The sequence below is a fragment of the Podarcis bocagei genome (assembly GCF_964188305.1).
Source record: "Podarcis bocagei genome assembly, chromosome: 9".
Lineage (NCBI taxonomy): Eukaryota > Metazoa > Chordata > Lepidosauria > Squamata > Lacertidae > Podarcis > Podarcis bocagei.
Window position 1 is genome coordinate 42,944,282 of NC_138134.1, and position 12,169 is coordinate 42,956,450.

The 12,169-nt window shown below is 40.3% G+C and overlaps 1 long non-coding RNA gene across 1 annotated transcript; it reads right to left on the reverse strand.

Moving 5' to 3' along the window:
• Positions 1–1,083: 1,083 nt before the first annotated feature.
• Positions 1,084–10,105, reverse strand: LOC308594942. The gene is made up of 2 exons (XR_014011697.1): positions 10,052–10,105; positions 1,084–1,269 (listed from the first exon to the last, which is right to left on the reverse strand). It is a non-coding gene; the product is annotated as an uncharacterized lncRNA (long non-coding RNA).
• Positions 10,106–12,169: the final 2,064 nt, after the last annotated feature.

Below are 12,169 nucleotides of genomic sequence, written 5' to 3' on the forward strand. Positions count from 1 at the left end.
TTTTGTTCATTAAAAACAATATAAATATGCTTTGTTCATGGAATATAACAAAATGTGTAATTTGTGATTTATGCAAATACTCTCCCCGAGTTATATAACCGTACTGCCTAGTTCGCAGACTGGTAACATTGTTGTTTACTTCATGGAATAAGCAAAGTCTTTCCTGAATTAGGCAGAACATTTCATCACTGACATAATGAATCGGTCAATTGCATAAATTATTACGCAGAAACTTCGTTTCATTAATGAATCAACTGTCATCATTGGCTATTTTTAATTAGGCAGAAGCGTTTCCAATTTTCATTTAATTACACTTGGGATTTGTACAAGTGATGGATTAGATGTGGTTGCCCATTTTTCATATTTTGCTTATCTGAACAATGAGGCAAGACACCCATGTAAATCCGTTGTGCAATAATACACTACCTGTCATTAGCATAACTATCGCTGTGGATTGTGAACCTCTCTCCAAGTACACATCCCAAGTGTTTGACATGTCTGCCCACAATTCCACAATTTCTACCTCTCCATCAGTCTTGTAGACAAATGCAATTTCACCATCCATTTAGCATATTTGTGTGCAACCACACACATTCAGGTTTGGAGCAAACTCTGGTCTCACAAAAATGTTGGTATTTGTCAAATTAGTGTGCCTTTGCAAAAATCATCATTTTTTACTGTGACCCAAATGCTCCATGACTAGGAAAATCCATTCCACATGCTCCATGTTAAGTCCTAGCTTCAGCTGCAAGGAACCTTACTGTGAGGGATATGGGAAAGGTCAGTGCCGCATTCCTCTTTTAAACTGCTCAAAATGGTATCCTCATACCACACAGGAGAATGGGTGTAGCCAACATAAACCATTTTCTAACCACAGTGCATAAGGATTTAATTATAATAAATTGCACCAATAATTTTTCTTGCTAATGAACAAAATACTTCCATAACCTCAAGAGAGACACACAAGCTCTATGTGCAAATTATTATCCACTTAATTCATGTAATGTAAAGAGAGAAATTTCACATTCATGTGCATTTGGGTCACAATCCAGAAAAAAAAGGGAACTGAACCTTCATGTCTATACATGCGATCTGATACATGTTTACTCAGAAATGTACCATTGTGTTCAATGGAGTTTCTTCTCTATTAATTGAATTGAATAGAATTGCAGACTAAGCCACATTGATTTCAATGGGATGTTGCCATATTTATCTTCTGTTGGCTTTCACGTTTGTTCTTCTGTAGTGTCATTAGACTTCCACTGGACCCTGCAAGTGAAGAAATGTAACGTTTTTAGAAAAATAGGGCCAACTTGGAAGATTCTTGCTCACAGTCCAAATATACCTTTCCTCTGCAGGGACTGAGCTCTGAAAAAAATGGTTCTGCAAATTTGCAAAAGTTGGCTGAGGATGATAATATAAGGTACAAATACATGTGACACTCCACCCACCTGCCCACAAAAGGCTGCCAGCTGCCAGAAGCATGTAAGGAAAAGAAAATATCATGGCTGATGGAGCAATGGAGCATTCCATGTGCTGGCATGCACATCTGTCATTGGCAAAACTAGGAAGAAGTCAGGCTCAGGCTATGACTCCGGAATTGACTTCAGGTACTTTGTTCATATTATATCTGTCTTCACTCCCAACAGAGTAGAGTGCTTGTAGACTGTAGTTCTGTATGCAACCTTATTTTATTGTTAAGTGTCATAACAAATGGAAAAGAGTTTGAAAGATAACAGTCAATGTTCTAAAAGAAAGCGATGGCGATGGTATCCAGAACCAGAATAATGAGTCACCATTTTAGCCTTAGGAACTTAAGTTATTGATTCCTAAATTATGCTGTACAGTATAATAGTGTATATTATAGTAATGGGGACTGGGGACCAATCTATGAAAGGAACAAACAGGTGGTAAAGAATGTGAGTCATCTTAATTTGTATGTCCTTGACATATTTTCTCCCTTTGTTCGGTCTTGAGAAAACTTTAAAGTATTAAACTTCACTTGATTTTTGTATTAAAAAGCTGCATAGAATTAAAACCAGATTTTATTGACTAGCAGCAGACTGTGAATCACTGACGCATAGACTTAATGGCCCGCCTGAGACCAGAGAAAGTTTTTTAAATGTTGAAATTGGCTAAAATAATTTAAAATTTGTAAGGGTGGTGAAAAATCCTTGGCTAATGCTGTACTTTTTTTGAGTACCCATTTAATATAAGTTTCTTGGTGTACTTGTTAACAGCATGTTCAGTCTTTTTAATTTCTGATCTAGTAGAACTGTTTGCATTTTTTTAAAAAACATTGACCTTAAATGAAACCAATATAATAACTCAAAATATCTAGTAAGTGTTATTGCTTTTTAAAAAACATAGCAGTGAACTTCCACAAAACTCTGTTGAACCTAAATAAAATGGCTTTGTGGCTTGAGGTGCAAAAATAACACCATAGTTAGTTGTCATAAGTTATGCAGGCTATGGAAATCTGTGTTGCTTCGTTGGAAAGCTCATACTGACACAAATCCCATTATAGAGTGTGCAGAGGTTGCCATATATGGAGCGGTGGCTGGTGCTAGGGTACAGGCAGAGAAGTTTTCTGAGTTTTACTGTGACCTGTGGTGGCACAATTCCAACTCATTCTGGGACTCTGGCAGTGAGTCAGTTGACTTGAGCAGTGGGTTCTTCACAGGTTGCAGAGACAGCTAGCTTCCTCTGGTTTCTGAAAGGACATCTAGTAGGCTCGAGTGAGGATGGAGCAGCTGATTTAATTCCTCATTGGATAAAACTGGCTTCTGCATCTCACAAGGGTTTGGATTCAACCAAAGAAAATAACAAATGTGGCTGAGAAACAGAGGAGACAGGCACAAGAGCCAAGGGAAGGGAGCTAGCTGCAGCATCCATGGGGTCAGAGCAAGTTTGGAAAGGAGACACGTGGAGCTGTCCAGCGAGCATTAAGCCCATGAGACTGAATCTTGGAACAGTGTGATGATCTGCAAGATGTCCAGTTATAGAAAAGAAACTTCCTGATGGGCGTTCACTGTAACACCAAGGCTGATTACCTTAATGACAAGTCTTCATGGAAGGGAACTCTGAATGCTAATAAATTCAAGTATCAAGTTACAAAACAGATCAATAGCCTCCTGCTGCAAAGTGGCAAGGAGGTTGTAAGGGGCTTTGGCAAAGCAGACGTTACAGCAAAGTAACTGAGATTTCCCTCATGGAGAAAGGCAGTAACATTTCCCAAGATATGCAGATTTAGGCTTAGTCTAATTACCAGTAGAATATATTTGCTGGAAGAAGCCTTTAGGACCAAATAAAGGTGTGTGTTTGCATGAGATATTGCAAGAGTTATGAGGACAAATGAACCTTGCACGTTGCTTTCCATGTGACTGTTCAACTCCATGCATAGCTGCTGCTGTGAGATACTATCCTTAAACTAGCATTACTTTCTCTGTTACTTTGCAGTGGCATCACATTCATTACCCAGAGCAAAGCCAAAAGAGAAACATGATCCTAGGGCCCGTGCAGAGTTCCAGCTGAACCAAGCTTCTTAGTAACAGCAGGTTGCCTCTGGACTGCATTTTACCAATTCAGAGTGGTAAAACAGAAATAGCCTACCCTCAAGGATCTATGTCCTGTAACATCCAGAAGTAGATTACTGTAATCTACCTGCAGGGCTGTTTCTGAAGATGGTTTTGTAATAGATATCAGCCCAAAATACCTCTGGAAGAGAACTAAGTTCACATTATACTTGTGTACCACCAAATGCACTGGAACTCAGTTCATGTATTATAGTATTTTAATATTCTTTTGGAAGCTGCCCAGAGTGGCTGGGGAAGCCCAGCCAGATGGGCGGGGTATAAATTATTACTACTACTACTACTACTACTACTACTATTATTATTATTATTATTATTATTATTATTATTATTATTATTATTATTATTATTTCCAGGCTCATCTTAGTGTTGTTTTTGACCTTTAAAGATATTCATGACTTGGGACCAGGGCACCTGAAGGATTCTTTGTCTTCATATGTGCCAGGTGCCAGCCCACACCCTGGGATTTTTAGTGGAGGACTTTCTTTAGTTGCCTGTACCATGTGAAATGTTGTGGAGAGTGACAAGGGAAATGATCTACTTTGTGGTATATCCCAGCTATGGAAAACGCTTTGCAGGGAGACTTGCCTGGTACCAAACTGGATGTCATTTTGAGAATAAGCCAATACTTTACTTTCTTCTTCTTCTTCTTCTTCTTCTTCTTCTTCTTCTTCTTCTTCTTCTTCTTCTTCTTCTTCCCCAGGGTTCTTAAGCCTCCACACATTACTTTTATATTGCTTTGTGTTTGTTTCTATCTGTTGACAACTTTTCACTACTCTTTTATGTTACATATTTTTTACTCTGTTTTATTGAAATTTTGACTTGTTGACTTCTGTCCTGGAGCTTGTTGAGGGATGTGGTATGAACCTGTTAAGTCAGTCTTTGCCAAACTGGCACCCTCTAGATATTTTAGACTACTTGTCTCTTCCCTAGCCACCACATGGCAAAGGAGGATGCATTAAATAAACCAATAAATAAAAGTCCCTTTCCATCTGGAAAAGCCCTGTTGGATGAGACCATGCAGATGCAATGAGATGCAACATCATTTCTTCAGATGGTTCTAAGACACGTTAGGACAGCTTTGTACCAAGTTTTGCTCCACTTATGTTCAAGCCATTATCACAACTATATCATATCCTGCACTCTTCTATGAAAACCAAGGGAAGACCAGGGGTTTGGTGGCTAGGAAAGGATGTGTAATCACCACTGTGTCCGGCACTTGAGTCAAGTCCTTATTCCATGAAAGGACTAGGGCTAACTTTAGACAACTAATCCCCTAGAGTTGCCTCATTCAGATCTTTTACATCAATGACAGAGTAGAGACCAACTAGAGATGCAGCGGAATATTTTATAGCACTTGTATTATTCACTGACATGGATACTCTCAGACTTCAGATTCTTCAGAAAAGTTTTAAAAGGCAGGGTGGAGATCGATATTGAGAAAACCCTTGATCAAGAGAACCTTTGTTTAGTTGATTTTGGGAAATAGTATTAAAGAAATGGAAGTGAACGATTTCTTAATCTCTGTAACATATTGTGTCTGACATAACTCTGTGACAGAGAGAACTTCATAGTGGCATTTACATTTTGATTGGAAAAAAATCCACATTATTTTTCCTACAGAGATCTGCAATAACAATTGAGATGGGAGGTATTTCCTTGAGATTAATGGCTGGTTAAGAGGAGTTGATGGCCCAAGGCTCAACTGGGGGCCATTAAACACAGCCGGTCATTATTCTGCAGGAAATGCTCCAGGCTGAAGTCATTACAACTAGTATAAAATGGAAATGAAACAAGCCATAGGTGTGTGGATTATTATTATTTTGCAATAAAGCCATTTCTATTAGTATTAACAGGACATTTATAGGGATGTCTGTATTACAGAAACTCAATTGCTTGAATTAGCATCCATATTCCATTTATCCTGTGACATTTTATAGTTATAGGATTCTTTATATTTGTATTAAAGTTGGGATCACATTCACTATTGTATCTGTTTTGTTTTTTAAGCAAAATGGTCTTTAAAACTAGGCCCAAGTGAGAAATCCAGATTTACTGACTCAAAATTTCCAGGGAGGTCTAGCTTTAGGATCAGATTTTTACTTTCATGAAGATAACCCCCCCATGCATATTTTATAATGGTAGCGTTTCAATACTGTCTACATTAAAATGTCAAAAAGTATATATGTGTGTAGTCTAAATACCTTTTTTCTTATGCACCTGGTTGCTAATTTTTTCCATTTTGGATGGGGAAACTCATTGGATTCAAATGAGTTGGCATTTAAAGGTGAATCTATAAATCTGTACTTTCCAAATCAGCCACCCTTCCAAATTCACACTCATTCAAATTTTTTGAAGCAGTTCTCCAACCAGTGTTTACAAAAATGAACTATATTAGGTAAAAGTGTGCAAAAACATAAATACATTAGTGAAAATAACATACAAAGATGCACTCTATTAGGAGAAAATACTTGCAGAAATGTGAACGTTGGTCAAAATTACCTTATTTTTCGCTCTATAAGACGCTACATAAACATGTGTTTATTAGGGGAAATCTACTCTAAAACACTGAAGAATTTTCATGAGGTTTTCTTTTTATAAAAAAAATTGTAAATTGCTGCTGAAACATAGGGAACTGAGTTTAAGATTGGAAAAATGAGAACCTGAGGCGTTCTACAAGCAAAGCTTCCAGAAAACAGAGATAGACAACAACAAAAGCTTTAGCAAGTGCCATATTTTCTACTCATTTCAGTTTCTTCAAACATGGAATTTATATGTTTGAATTTAGTCTGATTAAACTTTTCAAAGATGAGTGCATGATATAATTTGGGTCAAAACCATTTGCATCCAGAAATCCCCACCCAGAACATTAGCACAGAGCATCTGCAGGGCACCAACGTGGGCAAGGCTGCCTTACATTAATTAAGTGTTGGTTGCTTCCTTGATTTGGGGGAGTGCTCAACCAACAGTTTATATAAAACAATTTCAATTACTTTAACCATACTTTGTGGATCACATTTAATAAATTTGGTTCTGCACAGTGCACGAATCAGCTATAATGTTAAGCATAGTTGCACATGTCTCCCCCTTGTAGAAAATGTGATCTGATGAGGTTATGTTTTATTGTAATTTCCATAAAAGAATACGTGGGGCGGTGGCTCCTAGCTGCTATGTTGGGAGCTTTATATAAAATGTGCAATGAGTACTTGCTAATTAAATAAAATGAATTATCCCATTTAGCTAAATCTCTTAAGCCTTTATCAATGATGACTGGAAATCCAGCACATAAAATATGTAAACATCTAATAAAAGCTGAAGCACATCATGAATACATGGCAGTAAAAGTCCAGAGAGCCATAGAATAAATTACTTACGTTCACTTTAGGTGTTCTGGAAACATAGCATCATTTTTCCAGTTTTGACTCATATCAAGACCACCCTGAAGAACAGCTTAATTGAACCAAATCCCCAAAGACTCTGTATTTATCATTTAGTTTATAAGTTTGGCAGCTAACTAGACATAACAAAATATGCAAATTAAATTACATCTGACGATTACACAAAAGCTCACGCTGTTTGCACCATAGAATAGCAGTGTTTTTAATTTGGTAGTAACAGCCAAACCTAGGGGTGGCAGGGGGAGAGGAAGAAAACTTTAAAATAATTGACAAAAAGATGTCATGCTTACCCAAGTGTGACCCAAATCACAACTGATCCTTACATGCCTGTCTAGTGAAATAGTTTGTGAGAGACTTAAATGTGCACGAGAGGATAATGATGTGCATCCTTTAGTTTTAGGAGCTACCAAGGGCAAAGGGTTTGGGGGAGTCATGTATAGCAATGTTTTCTAATAATGCTGAGTATAGTCAGGAATGCATCAATACGACAGAGGTTTTAGGGCAGAGGCCAAGAACCTGTGGTCCTTCAGATGTTGTTGGATTCCAACTCCCATTATCCCTGACCACTGACTATGCTAACTGGGATGGGGGATGAAGAAATATCTGTAGGGTCACAGGTTCTCCATCCCTATCTTTGGGAAATACTGGAAAGGTCTAAATACACAAACACCTCTGGGTCTTGCCCAGAATTTTCAAATAAAGGAATGCTGCAGTTAAACACATACACATTATTGGAGATATATCAGTACAGGAATAAATAGCAAAGTTGCTCCACTGTTTCCTGTTCACAGATTCTGTTGGTAATGTGTGTGCGTGAGTGCACACACACAAAATTGAGGAGAAAGCTGATATTGTGGCTTCCCAGTTTTTGCCATTTTGACCCCAATAAAAGTCTAGAGAGTGAGGAAATTAATGTTCTTTACTGGCCAATGGACTCTTCTGCAATCCACTATCAATATTCTTGTAGGATACTTGGCATCTGATTCTTTCATTACTTTATTACTTTATCCTTTTGTTTATCTTGATGAACAACCCCTTTAGGATTGAATAAAACTGCTTAAATCTTTCTTTTGGATATGCAGCCACAGTGTGTAGCAGGAGAAGCATCCATTGCATATTGAACTTTCCTGGCAGTGTATCTGTTTTGCAAGGAGAATTTGCAGCCTTTATATACTCTGATGTACTATGACATATAGATTAACAGTGTGAATATGGCTCTAGTCAAAGACAGGAAGTTGAGTGGTTATTGCACTTAGCAAAAGCAGCACAGTCTCTGAGCCAAACCCGAAGAGTACAATGCCAGCATTTGACAAGCCAAATCAGTAATGCAGGATTAGACTTGGAAGCCTGGAACCAAAGAACTAGCTGATAGGTTCAAATCTTCGTGTGATATTCAGTCTTTCCACATCCTCCCTTTTTTATTAGCTTCTTCGTGTTTCAGCCTCTTGTCTCTTGCTCTTTCTTATGAGCCTCCTTTCATTTACTTTCCCCTTTGGTCCGCACTTCTCAGTCTATTGCCTACACTATATGTTTTCTTCAGCTACCTGTCTTCCAGTTTTCCCACCTCCCAGGATCTCTTTCCAGTCTCCTGCCTCCCCACAAAAGTTGCTGCTTGAAACACCCACACCACACATTTAAAGCACATTGCTGCCCCACAAAGAATCCCGGAAATTGAGTGTCTTGGGCCCTGTGATCTCAACTGGCTTGGGGCTAGAGTGGCAGTTGCTGTCAGGTGATCTCATGGACTGGTTGGACACAGAGGAATGGTGGGAGGAACCAGCTGGGGAACCACTAAGGGAAGAAGGCTCAGAGCCCAGGGAGTAGTGGTGGGACAATGATGAGGGGTCAGAGGGAGAAGAGGAAGACTGGGAGGAGGAGGTGTCGGAAGCTGAAGAGGTTAAGAATGCTTAGTGAGCTGGGAGAGTCTGTGGCCGAGAGAAGCCCAGTCTCAGAGCAAAAGCTGGAAAGGAGGGAAGCCAAGCCACAGAGATAAGTCAGGCAGAGTCATTGGTGTCTCCCCCTCCTGCTGTGGTTCTCTTCCCCAGAACCATAAGAGGCATGAGAAGGGCAGAGGAGAGGTTGGCTGTATGAAGGCGCAGTCACCACGTTGGAACTCTAGTGCTCTACTGCAGCCAGGGGTGGTGTGTCCCATTTCACCACTCTGCCCTGCTGCTCCTGCCACCACTGTGTCTGCCACCACCTGCTCTGCCACTGATGGAGAAGTGCTATCGCCACTGGAACCAATTTCAAGTGAGATTGTCCCAATTTTGGGTTAGATCTCATAAAAAAGGGACACAATTTCACCCAAAGTTGGCACCACTGGAAGATTAGGTGGGGCGGGCAGGGAGCCCGTGGGAGTGCCACTTTGAGGGCTTTTGCTGTCCAAGGCAGTGGATTCACCCTGCCCAATCTCTGTGCTGCTCCTGACTACAGCTAAGCAAGACAGGGACTCACAAAAGTCACTTTGGATGGGGGGCACATCTGGCATATCCTATACGCATGCCTGTGCTTGGAATGCTCATGAGCATTGCATGTCATCACAGCAGCCTAGCCACTCAGTGCTAGAGGCTTCATGGCCACAAATATAATGCAGTGTTAAAGAAATAGTATGGTGCAGGATACAGGACTGTATAATATCCTAACTATAGCTTGGAGGCGGCATCAAGAGCAGTAGTTATGAGTCATAATATATACACCTGACATAACAGCAATATACACACGACTTGATGAAATCCAGAGAACATTCCTAGGCATTCCTGTTACTATAACTACAGGTGCATGCTAGCAGAACACATGTTTATGGCAAATAATGCAGCTTTAGGAAAAATGCCTTAGTGGAAAATATAACAGCCTGGAAAAAGAGGAAGCTGAACTGAGTAGACAGTCCATTTTGTTCAAGTCTTAATCCTTCATTTCGAGTTTGTAGGATAGGGTTCTTCTGGATAATTTAAACCAGGGGTGGGAAGCCTGTAATCCTCCAGATGTAGTTGAACACTTAACTTTCATTAGCCCCAGCCATGCTGATGTTAACACCAGGCAGTAACAATCTGTAATCCCCACCTGCCTGCCTTCTTACAGCCAGTTCAATGGGTGGCCCTGGCTGTCAGCTTCCTCCTCCTAAGTCTCAGGGTTACCCTTCTAGAACTTGGAAGGTTGGGGTTGGGGACAAAACTGGAATCAACTGGCTCTCCCTGTCATTGGCTGTGGCTCCACCTATCCTTGGTACACATTCACGCCATACATTGAAATCACTATGATACCACTTTAAACAGTCATGGCTTCCTCCAAATAATTATTGGAGCTAAAGTTTCTAAAGAGTACCACAAGTTGTTACAAGACCCCTGTTGCCCTCCCAGAGCTAAAATATTCAGAGTGGTTTCACTATCTAGCCCTCTTCACAGGGAACTCTGGAAATTGTAGCTCTGTGAGGGGGGAGTAGAGATCTCCTAACAACTCTCAGCAACTTTAAGAACCCACAACTCCCAGAGTTATTTGGAGGAAGCCATGCATGTTCAAGGGACGCGGGTGGCGCTGTGGGTAAAAGCCTCAACGCCTAGGGCTTGCTGATCAAAAGGTCGGCGGTTCGAATCCCCGCGGCGGGGTGTGCTCCCGTTGTTCGGTCCAAGCGCCTGCCAACCTAGCAGTTCGAAAGCACTCCCGGGTGCAAGTAGATAAATAGGGACCGCTTACTAGCGGGAAGATAAACGGCATTTCCGTGTGTGGCTCTGGCTCGCCAGAGCAGTGATGTCACGCTGGCCACGTGACCCAGAAGTGTCTCTGGACAGCGCTGGCCCCCGGCCTGTTGAGTGAGATGGGCGCACAACCCTAGAGTCTGTCAAGACTGGCTCGTACGGGCAGGGGTACCTTTACCTTTACCTTTATGCATGTTCAAAGTGGTATCATAGCCCTTTAAATGTATGGTGTGAATGTGGCCTTGGTCTTCCTGCCCTTCCGGTTTCAATGGTCATCTTTGGTCACTGCTGCCAGCCCCCTGCGTTATGGCAATTCTTTTGGTAACAGCATGTATGGAGCAAAAGCAGATGGGTAGAACGCTTTGTTCTTAAGGTACTTTGGTGCACACTCTTAGGTACAGCAGAAAAGGGAATCAAGAGCCTGATGTGGGGGATGTAGCCTAGTTAAGGAAGAAGATATTTATTAAAACCCTGCACATCTTAGATTTCCATCTCATTTCTTCACTGTCCTATTCAGGTAGGTCATGGGCTGCCCATGGATGAGAAAAAGGCAGGGTGGTAGCAGCAACACAACAGCAGTTACTACCGCAGAGAGCTAGCTCAGCTTTCATTGCTAATGAAGCAGTTTTCATTTTCCATTGTTGTTTAGCAAAGAAAATAAAGTCCTAAATTAGAATTTTGGTTTTAGAAAGTAGAATGGGGTAATACCCTTCAGCTGGTTCTTTGTTAACATTCTGTTTCTTGTTACCTTGTTGGGCAGTAAATAAACGGAAAAACCCCAAATTAATTATTTCAGTGTCTTTAATATACCGATTTGCCTTCAAGCTACAGTCTTGGAAAATTCTAATTATAAAGCAATTCGGTTTGTTTATAACATGCTTTTGATTTTAATTTTACTGTATTCTACTGTTGGAAAATCCTTTTGACATCTGGTTTGGGGAAATCCTAGCAGCCAGCTTGTGTGTTATAATAGTACGCCTTGTTTTAGAGACAAGAAAAAGCTGAGCTCCAACTTAACGGTGAGATTTTTAAAAACAAACCACATTACCGTAACTTTGTTACCAATTATATCGACCTCAGATTCACTGAACTGCAGCCCTGCAGCTACTTTTCAGTGGTAACTTTTTTTTACTTTCACTGTGTTGATAGAAAGAAGAGGAAATTGGTGCTTTGGATGTGCACTTGCAGCTTGAGTAAGAGGCACCATGCACCCCCAAAACCACAGTCTTTTTGCACGGTAAATGCATATCTCAACTGCCTCCTGTAAACCAATTAAAAACGATAAATCAAGTAAAGTGAATATGTTAATCTCAACACAAAACAACCTGTAGCTGCATGGGACTTGAGACTGTGTTTATATATATTTTTATGGTTGATGTTTTTTATTTTTAAATTGCTGCAGGATGTTTTATGAGAAGTGATACACAAATGGAATAGATATTTTTAAATAAATAAATAATTTCAACATATAACAGCATCATACAGA